We start from the raw sequence: 12,193 nt of genomic DNA, 5'->3' as shown, positions 1-12,193 counted from the left end.
CTAACGAAGGACGCTATCCCCACCCAGCCCTACCCAGAACCACCCATCCATTGGTGCCTGCTGGACACGTTTGCCTGAGCTGACCTTCCACCGGCCACCTGTTTCACTGCTACCATCTGGTCTCCACCACCATGAGCCCCGTGGGGACTACCGCAACAACTCCTAATGGCCTCCCCACTTCCACTCTCGTCCAGCAGCGCACCCTACCCCCTGCCTACTCTCCACGCAGCAGTTGGAATAAGCCTTTTGCAACCTACAACCCTCCAGGGCTCCCATCTTGCTGAAAACAAACCCCAAGTCATTCCCATGGTCTGAAAGGTATTACGAGGTCTGAGCCTCTCTCCTGCCACTCTTGCCCTGCCCTCAGTCATCCTGATGCACTGTCTTCTTCTCTGTTCCTTGAACGTATCAAGCACATTCCCATCTCACGGCTTTTGTACTTCCTGTCCTCTCTGCACGGGAATGAGCTTCCCCCTGATACCCACATGGCTCTACTATTTCACTCCATTACTCTTCCTTCTTGTCCAATACAAGAGGCTCATACCTTGATACTTGGAGACATTCACATGCTCAGAGACTGTCAATTCCACTAACACCATTGAGTCCCAGGGCACTAGTTTGCTGAACAATTGCTGTTATGTACTATATACTTCACCTGATTCACCACCACCACCCCACCACCCCCCGATATGTATCTTGAGCTGGGTATCCACAGGACTCCCTCCCTTGTTGGATTCAGGTCACTGCTCAAAGGGCTTCCTTGACCACCCTAGAAGCACACCCTTTGCTTTTTATTTCTCTTCTCCTCTACTATGTAGTTTTTCCTCAAAGCACTTCTCACTACCTTCAGAGTGGTTTAGCTATTATTTATCTCTTCCTCTAGAAAACAAGCTTTTTGAGGGGAAGGGTCCAAATAGCCAGGTCAGTGCCTAGCACATAGGTTGACATCCTACAGTGAGTAGGTTTCCCAAGGGCATGTGGACTCTTACTCACTGATCTAGAATATGAAATGACATTTAGTCAAAATGTCCCCATGTATGAACCCTAACAAACCTAAAGCTGTGTCACAATATGGCTTATTGTATAAATCTAGGTACCAAATTTAATGGGTCATTAAATGTTTAATCGGAATTTTCTGGTTGGTGTTGGGGGTGAGTCTGATTGTCCACCTTGCATGCACTGGCTCCCCAGACCCACTTTGGCAGAGAATGTGCCATGCTGCAGCCAGGTCTTACAGCCAGCTGTGAAGCTGTCCCCCTCCGCCCCGGCCCACCATGACCCCTGACTTCTGAACACCAGCCACCGCTTACCGAGTGACTCCTACGTGCTGCGCATGTTAGGGGCTTGACACGCATGTTGCACTTAACCTATCTCACAACCCAAGAGGTATTTCTGCCCCCATTTTTTTTTTTTTGCATAAAGAAGCTAAGGCTTAGAGGGGTGGAGTCAAGCACCCCAGGTCACAAAGCTAATAAGGGGCTTGAATCCTGACGCCTGACTCCAAACCGACATGCTGCATCCAGTGCTCTCCAGCCTTTGACCAGCACATACTCACTGCAGGCACTTTTCATCGGCTCTGCTCCTCAGGCACTGTGAGCACCCAGGCATCTTCCAGTGTTTGTGGGCCTCTTATCTCCCCAGCTGGACCAAGCTTCTTGAACTCATGGCCCTTGCCTTCTGTCTGTGTGGAATGGGCATCCAGCAAAGTATCTCTCTTCAGCAAATCTCTGTCCACTCACTGACCCAGGGCCCTGCTATTGTCACAGGAAGGGGTGCTGGTCCCTTCACAGCACATGATCTAATTCATTAAACAGCAAAACAAAAATCACATGACTCCAGTAGAATGTAAGTTCCTGGTGGGCGAGGATTTCGTCTGCCTTGTTTTCGGTCACATCCCGAGTCCCCGGAAGAGGGAACATCTTAGCACTGGCAACGTGTGGCCGGATGGTCAGTCAACAAGAATTGCTAATGCCTGTCTCCCCCATCCAATGGTGAGTTTCCTCCAGAGAAGACTAAGCTTATTCCTCTTTAGATCCCTGAAGTCGAGCATTTGTTTCTTATTTACTGATTCACTCAACAAATATTCATTACGTGCACCATTCTAGGCATGAAAGATACAGCAAGAAAATGTAAAAGGCCAGATTCCCTGCCCCCAAGATTTATTAGAGGAATTCTGTGTGCCCAGAACTGTACTAGGCCCTGGGGACATGACAGTAAATGAGGCAAAGAGGTCCCAGCTCTTAGGAGTGTCGTATTCCAGAGGGATAAAAAACAGTAAGTCAAGCAAGCCAATAAATAAATGAAATCATTACCGACTGTGAGAAAGGCTAGTCCAGTTGCACAGCAAGGGCTTAGCTGGTGTTTGAAAGGGAGAGGTAGGGGATGGCTACCAGGAGATCACACTTAGAAAAGATGAAGGTCACGGCTGGAAAGCCAGCGGTGCCATTCACCAGCTGAGTGGCCTTGTGTGGTCTCCTTGGCTCTCCAAAACCAAGTTTCATCGTCTAGTGCATTTAATGCATGGGGTGGCTGTGATGACCAAGTGAAATGAGCATGGGAGGCAGGCAGAGAGAGGGAAAGCCCCTGTGGAAATAGGCAAGCCAGTCCCTCGTCCAGGTGATGGGGAAGCCAGGGTAGAGGCTCATTAAGAAGCCACGCTGACAGCGGTTTCTTGTGACCTACACTCACGGGCCTGACACCAGTCAAAGGCAACAATTTTGGGATACCGCACCCACCCCACCGCACCCCATGAAACACCCAGGACTGGTTTTGCAGGAATTGTTTCTCCAACATTCAGATGTTAATTAACATTAAAGTTTGGCTGAAAACCTTGGCCAAGCCTTTCCTGTCCCAGATCCAACTGGGATCAAGCAACCCAGGGTCTCCCTGCCTCAGCCAAGTACACACCCAGCCCATTCCAACCATATTAAATGCAGAACAACTCAAGAAGTACAGAAGACCTTGCCTGAGGCTTCAGTCTTCAAATCAAATCAAATGTGTCTTTGATCCTTCATTCATCCAACAAATATACATCCAAAACCTGATGTGGCCGGTGTTTTTGGACTGGGGTACAGAAATGACACAGGTCACCATGTTTTTGCACACGCTAGTTCCTTTTCCTACAATGTCCTCAGGATCCCCCACCAACACCACTTTCCCATCTGCCTCCCTCCCTTCGTCTGGTGAATTTCATCCCCCAAGGCTAAGCTCAGAAACATCTCTTGGTCACCTCTCCCAGGCTAGATGCTGCTTTTCTATGTCCCACATGACCCCACCCTGTGATTAGCTCTGTCATGTGCTTGGCTTGCTGTGTGGTAACCACCTGCCTGCTGGCTTTTCATTCTTACTAGACAGTGACCTTCTTGAGGGCAGTGCCAACCCAGTGCCTTGAAATGTAGTGGAAACTTGATAAATATGCATGGAGTGGGTATTTTCGACCCAGTTTCTTGATTACAGATTCCAAAAAGTGCTATGTCCAAAAAGTTGGCCCCTAATATATAGACAAGAGCCCCTGCTATCTGCCCTGAATATATTCAGCCAAAATGTTTATAAAGACCATATGTATAGGGGCACCTGGGTGGCTCAGTCAATTGAGGATCTGACTCTTGATTTCGGCTCAGGTCATGATCCCAGGGTCTTGGGATCGAGCCCCAGTATGGGCTCCATGCTGGGCATGCTTGAGATTCTCTCTCTTCCACTGCCCCTTCCTCACTCATGCTCTCTCTCTCTCCCTCTCTCACAATTTTTTTAAATTTTGTAAAAAACAAAAAAAAAAAAAAGGAAAGAAAAGATCGTGGGTATAAAATACCCCACAGTGTTAAGCAGGAACTAAGTAAACAGTTCCTTTTATTGTATCATTGCTGTTATCTCTTTGATGATGCTAATGATGATTCTGAGAGGAGATACTTAAATTTGGCTGGAGGAAAGGACTAGAGGTCAAAAGACCATGACTTTCAACCATGACTTTCAAACTTGTGCTATGGTCTTGGACAAATCCTGCTGATTCCAGCAATATCATCACCTGTAAATTGAGAGTAGAAGCCCTTCCCAAGTCCCTCTGAGTTTGTGCCAGGTGACACAATCTAAACCTGGTACTTCCCTTCCGGGCGCAAGCACCAATTTAACTCAGTTTTGAGCCAGATCAATAACAGGCCCCAAATCTCAGGCTCTGCAAAGCCATTCGTGATGACATCCTGTCTCTTTTCTAGTGTATGTTGTTCAGACACTTGCTTTCCTACTTCCTACCATGCATTTCCCAAGGCTCATGGCTAAGGATGATCCCACTTGAAAGCAAACCAGAAAAAATTCACTGCCACAATTGTTGCTTGAATAGTTGTTGGATGCCCTTTGAAGAGCCCTAACTGGGTCATAATGAACAGCTACGTGAGTGACCCACCAGTCAGCATGATGCATGCATCATAATAAAGGCTGTTATGTGCTGAAAAGCAATGACCACAGTCCTTGGGGATGCCGTGCGAACTCTATGGGAAATAGTGATAATGACCCCCATCGTTCTGCAACTCAAATTTTCTGGGGCATTCAGAACAATGCTCCTATGGCCTGGTTTTATCCCACTGTGCCCAACCCTTCCAACCTGAAACTTGGGGCATGGATGAAGGGTCTGAGACATTTGGGAATATTTGGGAGTTTTTGGTGGATACCAGTAGAGGCATCGTGGTTCTACTGGGAGAATCCATTGATCCATATTGCCCTCTAGATGCCCCCGACCAAGTCCTCAACTCCTCAGAAGAGCTCTAAAGCTATGCCAGAAGAAGGAGGGAAAATGGAGAAGAAACAGGAGACTTTTGAAGGCTCAGGGTCCCCACAGTAAACCTAGAGGCTAAGGTCACTTCCCCTCTCCCTCTGACTTTGGAGCTAAACTTCTCTAGAAAACATAAATTACCTCTCCACAGACCTTCCTGTGGAACCATAATGTCACCTCTTCCAGGAAGCCCTCCCTGACCTGGTTGTATAAGCCTGGCCAGTTTGGGCACCCACCCTTGGAGCTCCCCAAACCACTTCTGCTTATCACTGCACTCATGTCACAGAATCCTAGTTGCCTGTTTGCATGCCCATCTTGCACAATAGTCTGTTAGGTCTGGGGGGTAAGAATTCTGTTCTAATCATGTATCATACATAAAGATAGAGAGATGAAGGGGAGTTTGGGTGGCTCAGTCTGTTGAGCATCCCACGTCAGTTCAGTTCATGCTGTCTCAAACTCTTAGTGAGTTTGAGCTCCACATCTGTCTCTGCTGTCAGTGCTGGGCCCGCTTCGGATCCTCTGTCCCCCACCCCCTCTGCACTTCCCTGCCTGATGTCACTCTTCCTCTCAAAAATAAATAAACATTTTTTTAAAAAGATACAGAGATTAAGAAACAGAGTCAAGCCAGAGAAACGGCCTAAGGCACAGTCAGCAGACTTGAAAAGCCATGCACAAATGAAAACAGAAGTGGTAAGCGCAAATCTACTGACTGAAAGGTAAAACCATCCCCTTTTATGCTTCCGTGTTTCCACGTGCCCTCCGCTTCCAGAACAATGGCAGCCAGGCTTGCATGCTGCCCGCTAAAGTCTGGGGACAGATTCTACTGGAGAGATGAAGCTAAGAAACCAGCCTAGGAGGAAAGACCCACAGATGCTGCATTTGGAGGTTTGACAAGGAATCACCCTGGCTGCTGCCCAGCTGTCCTGCAGTAATTCCCACTGGTCAACCAGGTCCTCCCTTCCCCTTGTTAGTGCCTTGGTGAACAGGCCATCAAGGTGCACCAGTTACCCAAGGAAGGCCTCCCCCAAAAAAGACAGAGACAAAACCAACACTAAGAAGAAACTCACTGGAAGTAGAGGCAACTCAGGGAACAGAAGAAAACTTTGGAAAGCCCACAAACAAAACTTCAAAGGGAAAAGAGAACAGATTGCACCCATGGAACAAGAACAGGATGCTTGAAAAAGAGATATTAAAAAAGAAAGAAAGAAAGAAAGAAAGAAAGAAAGAAAGAAAGAAAGAAAGGAAGAAAGAAAAGAAAAGAAAAGAAAAAGAGATATTCAAAAAACAGAAAAGGAATTTGGAAATAAACGTTATAGTAACTGGGGGTGCCTGGGTGGCTCAGTCTGTTAAGCATCTGACTCTTGGTCTTGGCTCAGGTCATGATCTCGCAGTCTGTGATTTTGAACCCCACATCGGACTCTGCACTGACAGTGTGGGTCTTGCCTGGGATTCTCTCTCTTTTGCTCTTTCTGTGTTCCTCCCCCACTTGTGCTTTTAAATATAAATTTATAAATATATATATTTGTATTTATTTCATGTAAAAATAAATATGTATTTATTTTTAAATATATAAAATTTAAATATAAATATTTATAAATATAATTTTTTATAAAGAAAGTTATAGTAACTGAAGCTACATTTTTTTCCAGTAGAAGAAGAGAATAGAGAGAAAATAGAGAAAAGAAAATTATCAAAGAAATAAGAATATGCTCCCCAAATGGAAGAACAACACTTTCCAGATTTAAAAGGGCTTATCAAGTACCTAACACAGTGAATTTAAAAAATGCCACATAAAAAAGTGACAGAGGGGTTAGCTAGTGCTATGGTGGCAATCATATTGCAATATATAAATGCATCAAGTCAACAGAATGTACACCTTAAAGTTACACAATGTAATATGTCAATTATATATAGTTAAAAAATAAATAATAAAAAAGTGTCACATAAAGATGCATCATTGTGAAATTTCAGAACAAAAGGGTTAAAAAAAAAAAAACCCTAAAATCATCCCAATTGGGAATCAGAAGTTCATGGGACTTCACACTGGAAGCCAGAAGATAATAGGCCAGAAACCTTCAAATTTCTGATGGGAAGTTACCTTTTTAAAAAAATTTTTGACATTTTTGACGTTTTGACGTTTATTCATTTTTGAGAGAGAGAGACAGAGCACAGGGGAGGGTCAGAGAGAGGGAGACACAGAATCTGAAGCAGGCTTCAGGCTCTGAGCTGTCAGCACAGAGCTCAACATGGGACTGGAACCCACAAACTGTGAGATCATGACCTGAGCCAAAATCAAGAGTGAGATGTTTAACCGACTGAGCTACCCAGGTGCCCCAAGATTTTAAGGTTCCTGTATTACAGTGTTTTCTCAATCTCCTCCCCAATCTCCCATCACCATGGCAACAAAATCTTGTAACAAAAGGGAGAGGAAGGGGACCATTCTATATCGTCCAGGGGCCTTGTCCATTGACACCATCAGTTATTCTGCACTGTATTTGTAAGATCCCAAAGCACCTAAATGTTTATATTAATGGAGTTAATTTTACATCCATACTGTTCCAGAAAGAGCAATAGTATTCTAGAGTAATCCACTGAGATAAGGATCTGTTCATTCTCTATCAAGGACCCTGAGGAAACTTAGCAAAGAACAAAGAGATGGAAGGAGACGTGAATATATTCCTGTCCTTCTGATTTCATGTATAAATCAAGTTTTATGTTAGATCACCTTTTATTGATATACTTACTAATATTTCTCAACAGTAATGAGCAGGAATTCATGAACTCCTGCCTCTGACCTGCAGATGTTGGAACCATTCACTCTTTTTTTTTTCTTTTAAGTTTATGTATTTATTTTGAGAGAGAGAGAGAGTGTGTGCATGAGCAGAGAAGGGGCAGAGAGGGAGGGAGAGAGAGAATCCCAAGTAGACTCCATGCTGTCAGTGCAGAACCCAATGCAGGGCTCAATCTCACCGTGAGATTATGACCTGAGCCTAAATCAAGAGTCGGACGTTTAACTGACTGAGCCACCCGGGTGCCCCGGAACCACTCACTCCTGAGCTGCAAGCCCTTTGTGTAAGTAGAGAGAGCTTGGACCAGGGCTAGCCACTGGGTAGAACTTTACCCGGTCACCATGCTCTCAGGGCACATTCTCCCACTGTCCTCCTTCAACTACTAACAGCCAGCACATAGCAGGTTGAACTGGACGAAGATGCGGATGAGAAAAGTGTGCTTCTGTTTCCTCATCTGTAAAAGAAAGCCAATACCATGAGTTTGTAGAATGTTGGAGCGTAACAGGAGTCGTTACGTGTCCAGTTGTCAGAGCTGAGCATGGCACAGGAGTTAGCTGCCACCATGAGTCTGTTATTACACATTCTGCCCGCTCACTCTACACTAGCACGGCAAGCTGTCCCAGAGGGAAAATGCCCCTCCTCTCAGGAGAGTGCCTGGAAATCATATCGCCACGTCTCACATTTCCTCTGGGAAGGCAAGAAAGGACAGAGAGACAGAAGGGGAGAGGGAGAAGGGAAAGGAATTTGTTCTAGACGCCTGCTTAGTAGCCTCCTCCTTCTCCACTTCGTTTCTTTCACTCCCCTCGGCAACCCTGCAGAGCACATTTCATGTGTCATTTTTTCCCCCTTTACGATGAAAAACCCAAGCAAACCTGAAGAGCAGGAAGTTCATGTAACCTGTCCAAGGTCACAGAGTTTGTGTGATCTGAACCTCCAGCACCTTGGGGGTCAGTGAGAATAAATGCGGGGGTTGAAATCACCCTCTGGGACCTTTTTAAATCGTCTTCTTCCCCCTTCACCCTACGGGTGCCCCGGCCTCCGCGGAACTGACACCTTCCACCCCAGCTCCTGCTTTTATCCGGCTGTCACGGGGAAGTTCTTTGTCAGCAGGAAAGCAATTTCTATCTGGGAATAGTTACTCTGGTCTTTTTACAAAAGCCAGGTCTTGTAGCTATGTACATAAAGTGATACTTTATGCTGTTGAATGCGATCTGCCCCCCATTGGTGAGCAGAGAGAAAATTCGTATACGTGCACACATCCGGACTAAAAGCATCAAAATGACCCCCTCTGCTAAGAGTTGAACTGTGTCCCCCTAACTCCCCCCAAAAAAAGATTTGCTGAAGACCTACCTCTAGTCAATACCCGAGAAATGTGACCTTATTTGGAAATAGGGTCGTTGTTGATGTACTTGGTTGAAAGTTAAGATAAGGTGATACTAGAGTAGGGTGGGCGTTAAATCCAGCATGACAGTGTCTTTACAAGCAGAGTGAGACACAGGGAGACAGCAGCCATGTGGTGACAGAGACAGAGACTGGAGCGATGCATCAATACACAGAGGAAGGCCAAGGCTGGCCAGCAAACCCCGGAAACTGGAAGAAGCAAGAAAAGATGCTTCCCTAGAACCTTGGGAAGAAGCACGGCCCTGCTGACACCTTGATTTTGGACTTGTAGCCTCCAGAACCGTGAGACAGAATACACTTCTGTTGTGTCAAGCCACCGCATCTGTGGGACTTGTTGCAGCCTCCCTAGGAAACTAATACACCGTCTGTAGCCTGCCCGCACAGCCAGGTAGGTCACGGCCACCGGCCACCGTACGTCTGGAAGTTCCCAGCCCCGCCTCTGGCCACCCACCTGTCTCCTACCACAGCTCTGAGTTCTGCAGAAACTGTCAGAGCTCTGACTCGAAGGCTACCCCGGAATAATCCCCCAGAGGCCCAGCATGCGCCCAAATCCCCACGAGAATCACACAGTTGGGAGCACTGTTTCTCCGACTGTGGTGCCCCCTGGATCAGAAGCCCTTCAGACAATTGTGTGAAATGCCCCGGCCCTCCTGACTCAATATCTGGGACCCAGGAATCTGAATTTTTAACTGGCACTATGTGGGCCTCTTAGTGCAGAAAAGTTTGGGAAAGAATGAGTTCAGATACAAGGTGCCTGGGTGGCTCGGTAGGTTAAGCGTCTGACTTCAGCTCAAGGCATGATTTTGTGGTTCATGAGTTCAAGCCCCACATCAGGCTCTCTGCTGTCAGCACAGAACCTGCTTTAGATCTTCTGTCTCTCTCTCTGCCCTTCCCCTGCTTGCACTCTCTCTCTCTCTCTCTCAAAAATAAAGAAACATTTAAAAAAAAAAAAAAAGAATGAGCTCATACATATTTTCTGACATTGCCCATCTCCCCCACCAAACGTTCTGTGGCTTTGAGAATACCGAGGCCAGACGGACAGGGAGAAGGCCGGGTCAACACAGTCCGTGGAGAACCTGGTAAAGGAGAAAGCCCGTCAGGAACAGACATCTGGGGGCCAGGGCCATGGTGCGGTGGAAGTGACTTCAGAGGGTGGACAGGGGCCACGGGCAAGAGCAAAGTGAGGACGCTGGGGTGGGGGAGGGGGCGAGGTAACTGGTTCAGAGAGAGGACGCCCAAAGTGTGGTGGAGCAGAGGGCCTCCCAGGCAGGAAGGGCCTCTGAGGGTGACCCCAGGGGAGGCCGGGGGGGGGGGGTGGGGGGAGGCGGTGGCGGAAGGAGCAAGAGGACCTTAGCAGCTGTGCGGCACTGGTCCCAGTCTGTCCCCCTCTGAGCCTGCGTGTCCCCACCTGCACAAAGGAGATGGTGGCAGCGCCTGTGCCTGACTCTGCAGAGTAGCTGGTGAGACGAAGGATATGGGATAATAGAGGCCTTGGGCAACCATAGCTCCACGGGTGATAAGGGAGACGGTGGAGGTGTTCCCGTCAGGGCCCAAACACAAGAGGCCTGGAGAAGCCTGAGGCCCGGAGGCCACCAGCGTATGGTTGGGGCCCAGACTCTACAGCCCATGGAGCTTGGCCTGTATCACAGCTTCTCTCCTTCCTGGCTGTGTGTTCCCGGGGAAGTTACTTAACCTCTCTGTGCCTTTGTTTCTTCTGTAAAACATGGCCAATACTTCCTACTTTACAGGGTTGTTATGAAATTAAATGGATTTCTGCTGAGAAAGTACTCAGGGTCTGATACACAGGAGTGTTTGTTCAAATGTACCGTGGGGCACAGGTGCTCAACTGTCACAGGAGCCCGGGGCGGGAATGCAGAGGGACTCCCAGGGGTGGAAATAAGCCAAGGCTGTGGCTCTTCAGGGCCATCTCTCCACCTCTTAATTCCCTCGTCAGTACCTGTTCCAGTGTGATGCTCTCACCACTGTTGTCCCCTGGAAGGAGGCACTTCCTCCCTCCTCCTCTTCCTCTCTCCTCTCCGTCTCTCCATGTGTCTCTGTGTCTCCTCTCTCTCGTGCTCCCTGTGCCTTTCTGTGTCTCTCTGCCTCCCTCTCTCTCTGTCTCTATCTCCCTCTCTGTCTCTGTGTCTATCTCTTTGTCTCCCCCTCTCTGCCTCTCTCTCTCTGTCTCTGTGTCTCTTTCTCTGACAAGCCTGCTTTGGAACATACTCATCTTTCTTAGCAAACCCGCATGGCTTCGATCTTTCTAAAACAGTGTTCACCGGGAAACCAACACATCTGTATGAGCATACAAGTTCAAAAACCAAAGTTTACCAAGTCTGGGGACTTGCTGTGCACAGATGCCATGCTGAGCCAAGTCAGCTACCTAACCGAGAGGGTGCTCACCAGTTAGGCCCAGTAGGCCCTCATGTCCTCCCAGAGTCCTGGGTTTTCTCTCCACTGCCCCTTCTGGGGACCTTGACCTAACCCCCACCCTGGGGGCAGAAGATTGATTCTGGGTTTGAGGAAGTAGGGGACATTCTCCTGACCTCCTCACCATCTCTTCCGCCTCCCCTAAACTCTCTCCCTCCGGGGCAGAGGCTGGACAGGGGCTGGGGAGGCCACAGCCTCCATTAAAGGGCCCAGTGGTTATTTCCTTCCAGGAGAGCCAAGAGGCCAGCCGGCATTCGGTCAGGAGCCAGACTCTACAGCTGGAGGACCTTGGCTTGCTGCTTGAGATGAATCTCTCCCTCTGAAACCCTCCTGCCGTAACCCCCCAAAGTGAGGCCGTAATCCAGAGAAGCTCTCCCTCCCCTTAGATAGAGACCTCCCCGGGAGTGACCCCTCTGTCTGAGTCCTATGGGACTGAGGTTCCCAAGTGCCCTGGGCCCCGGGGCAGCGCTGGTCATCTGGGCCTGTGCGGCTCTGTGGTGGTTTAGAAGAGATGGAAGAATGGAGGGGAAGGAGAGCAGAGGGGAAAGGAGGGGAGAGGAAGGGGAGAGGGAGGGAGTGAGGGTGGGAGGGGAGAGGGATGATGAGCAATTTCAAGGAAGGAGCTAGACATTTGGAAGCAAGAGTGATGGAGCCAAGTCTTCTACCCTCGGTGAACACCTGAAGAGTCTGGGCCACAGAACCTTCTGGGGTAGACCTAGGAGAGACAGAGCTTGAGCCGAGATCTCCCAAATCCAGGGTCCCCTGGATCGTCACCACTGTTGCGTCAGGATACCCAGGACACCCGGCAAAC

Source organism: Panthera onca, chromosome B1, assembly GCF_046562875.1.
Source record: "Panthera onca isolate mPanOnc1 chromosome B1, mPanOnc1 haplotype 2, whole genome shotgun sequence".
NCBI lineage: Eukaryota > Metazoa > Chordata > Mammalia > Carnivora > Felidae > Panthera > Panthera onca.
This window is presented reverse-complemented; position numbering follows the sequence as displayed.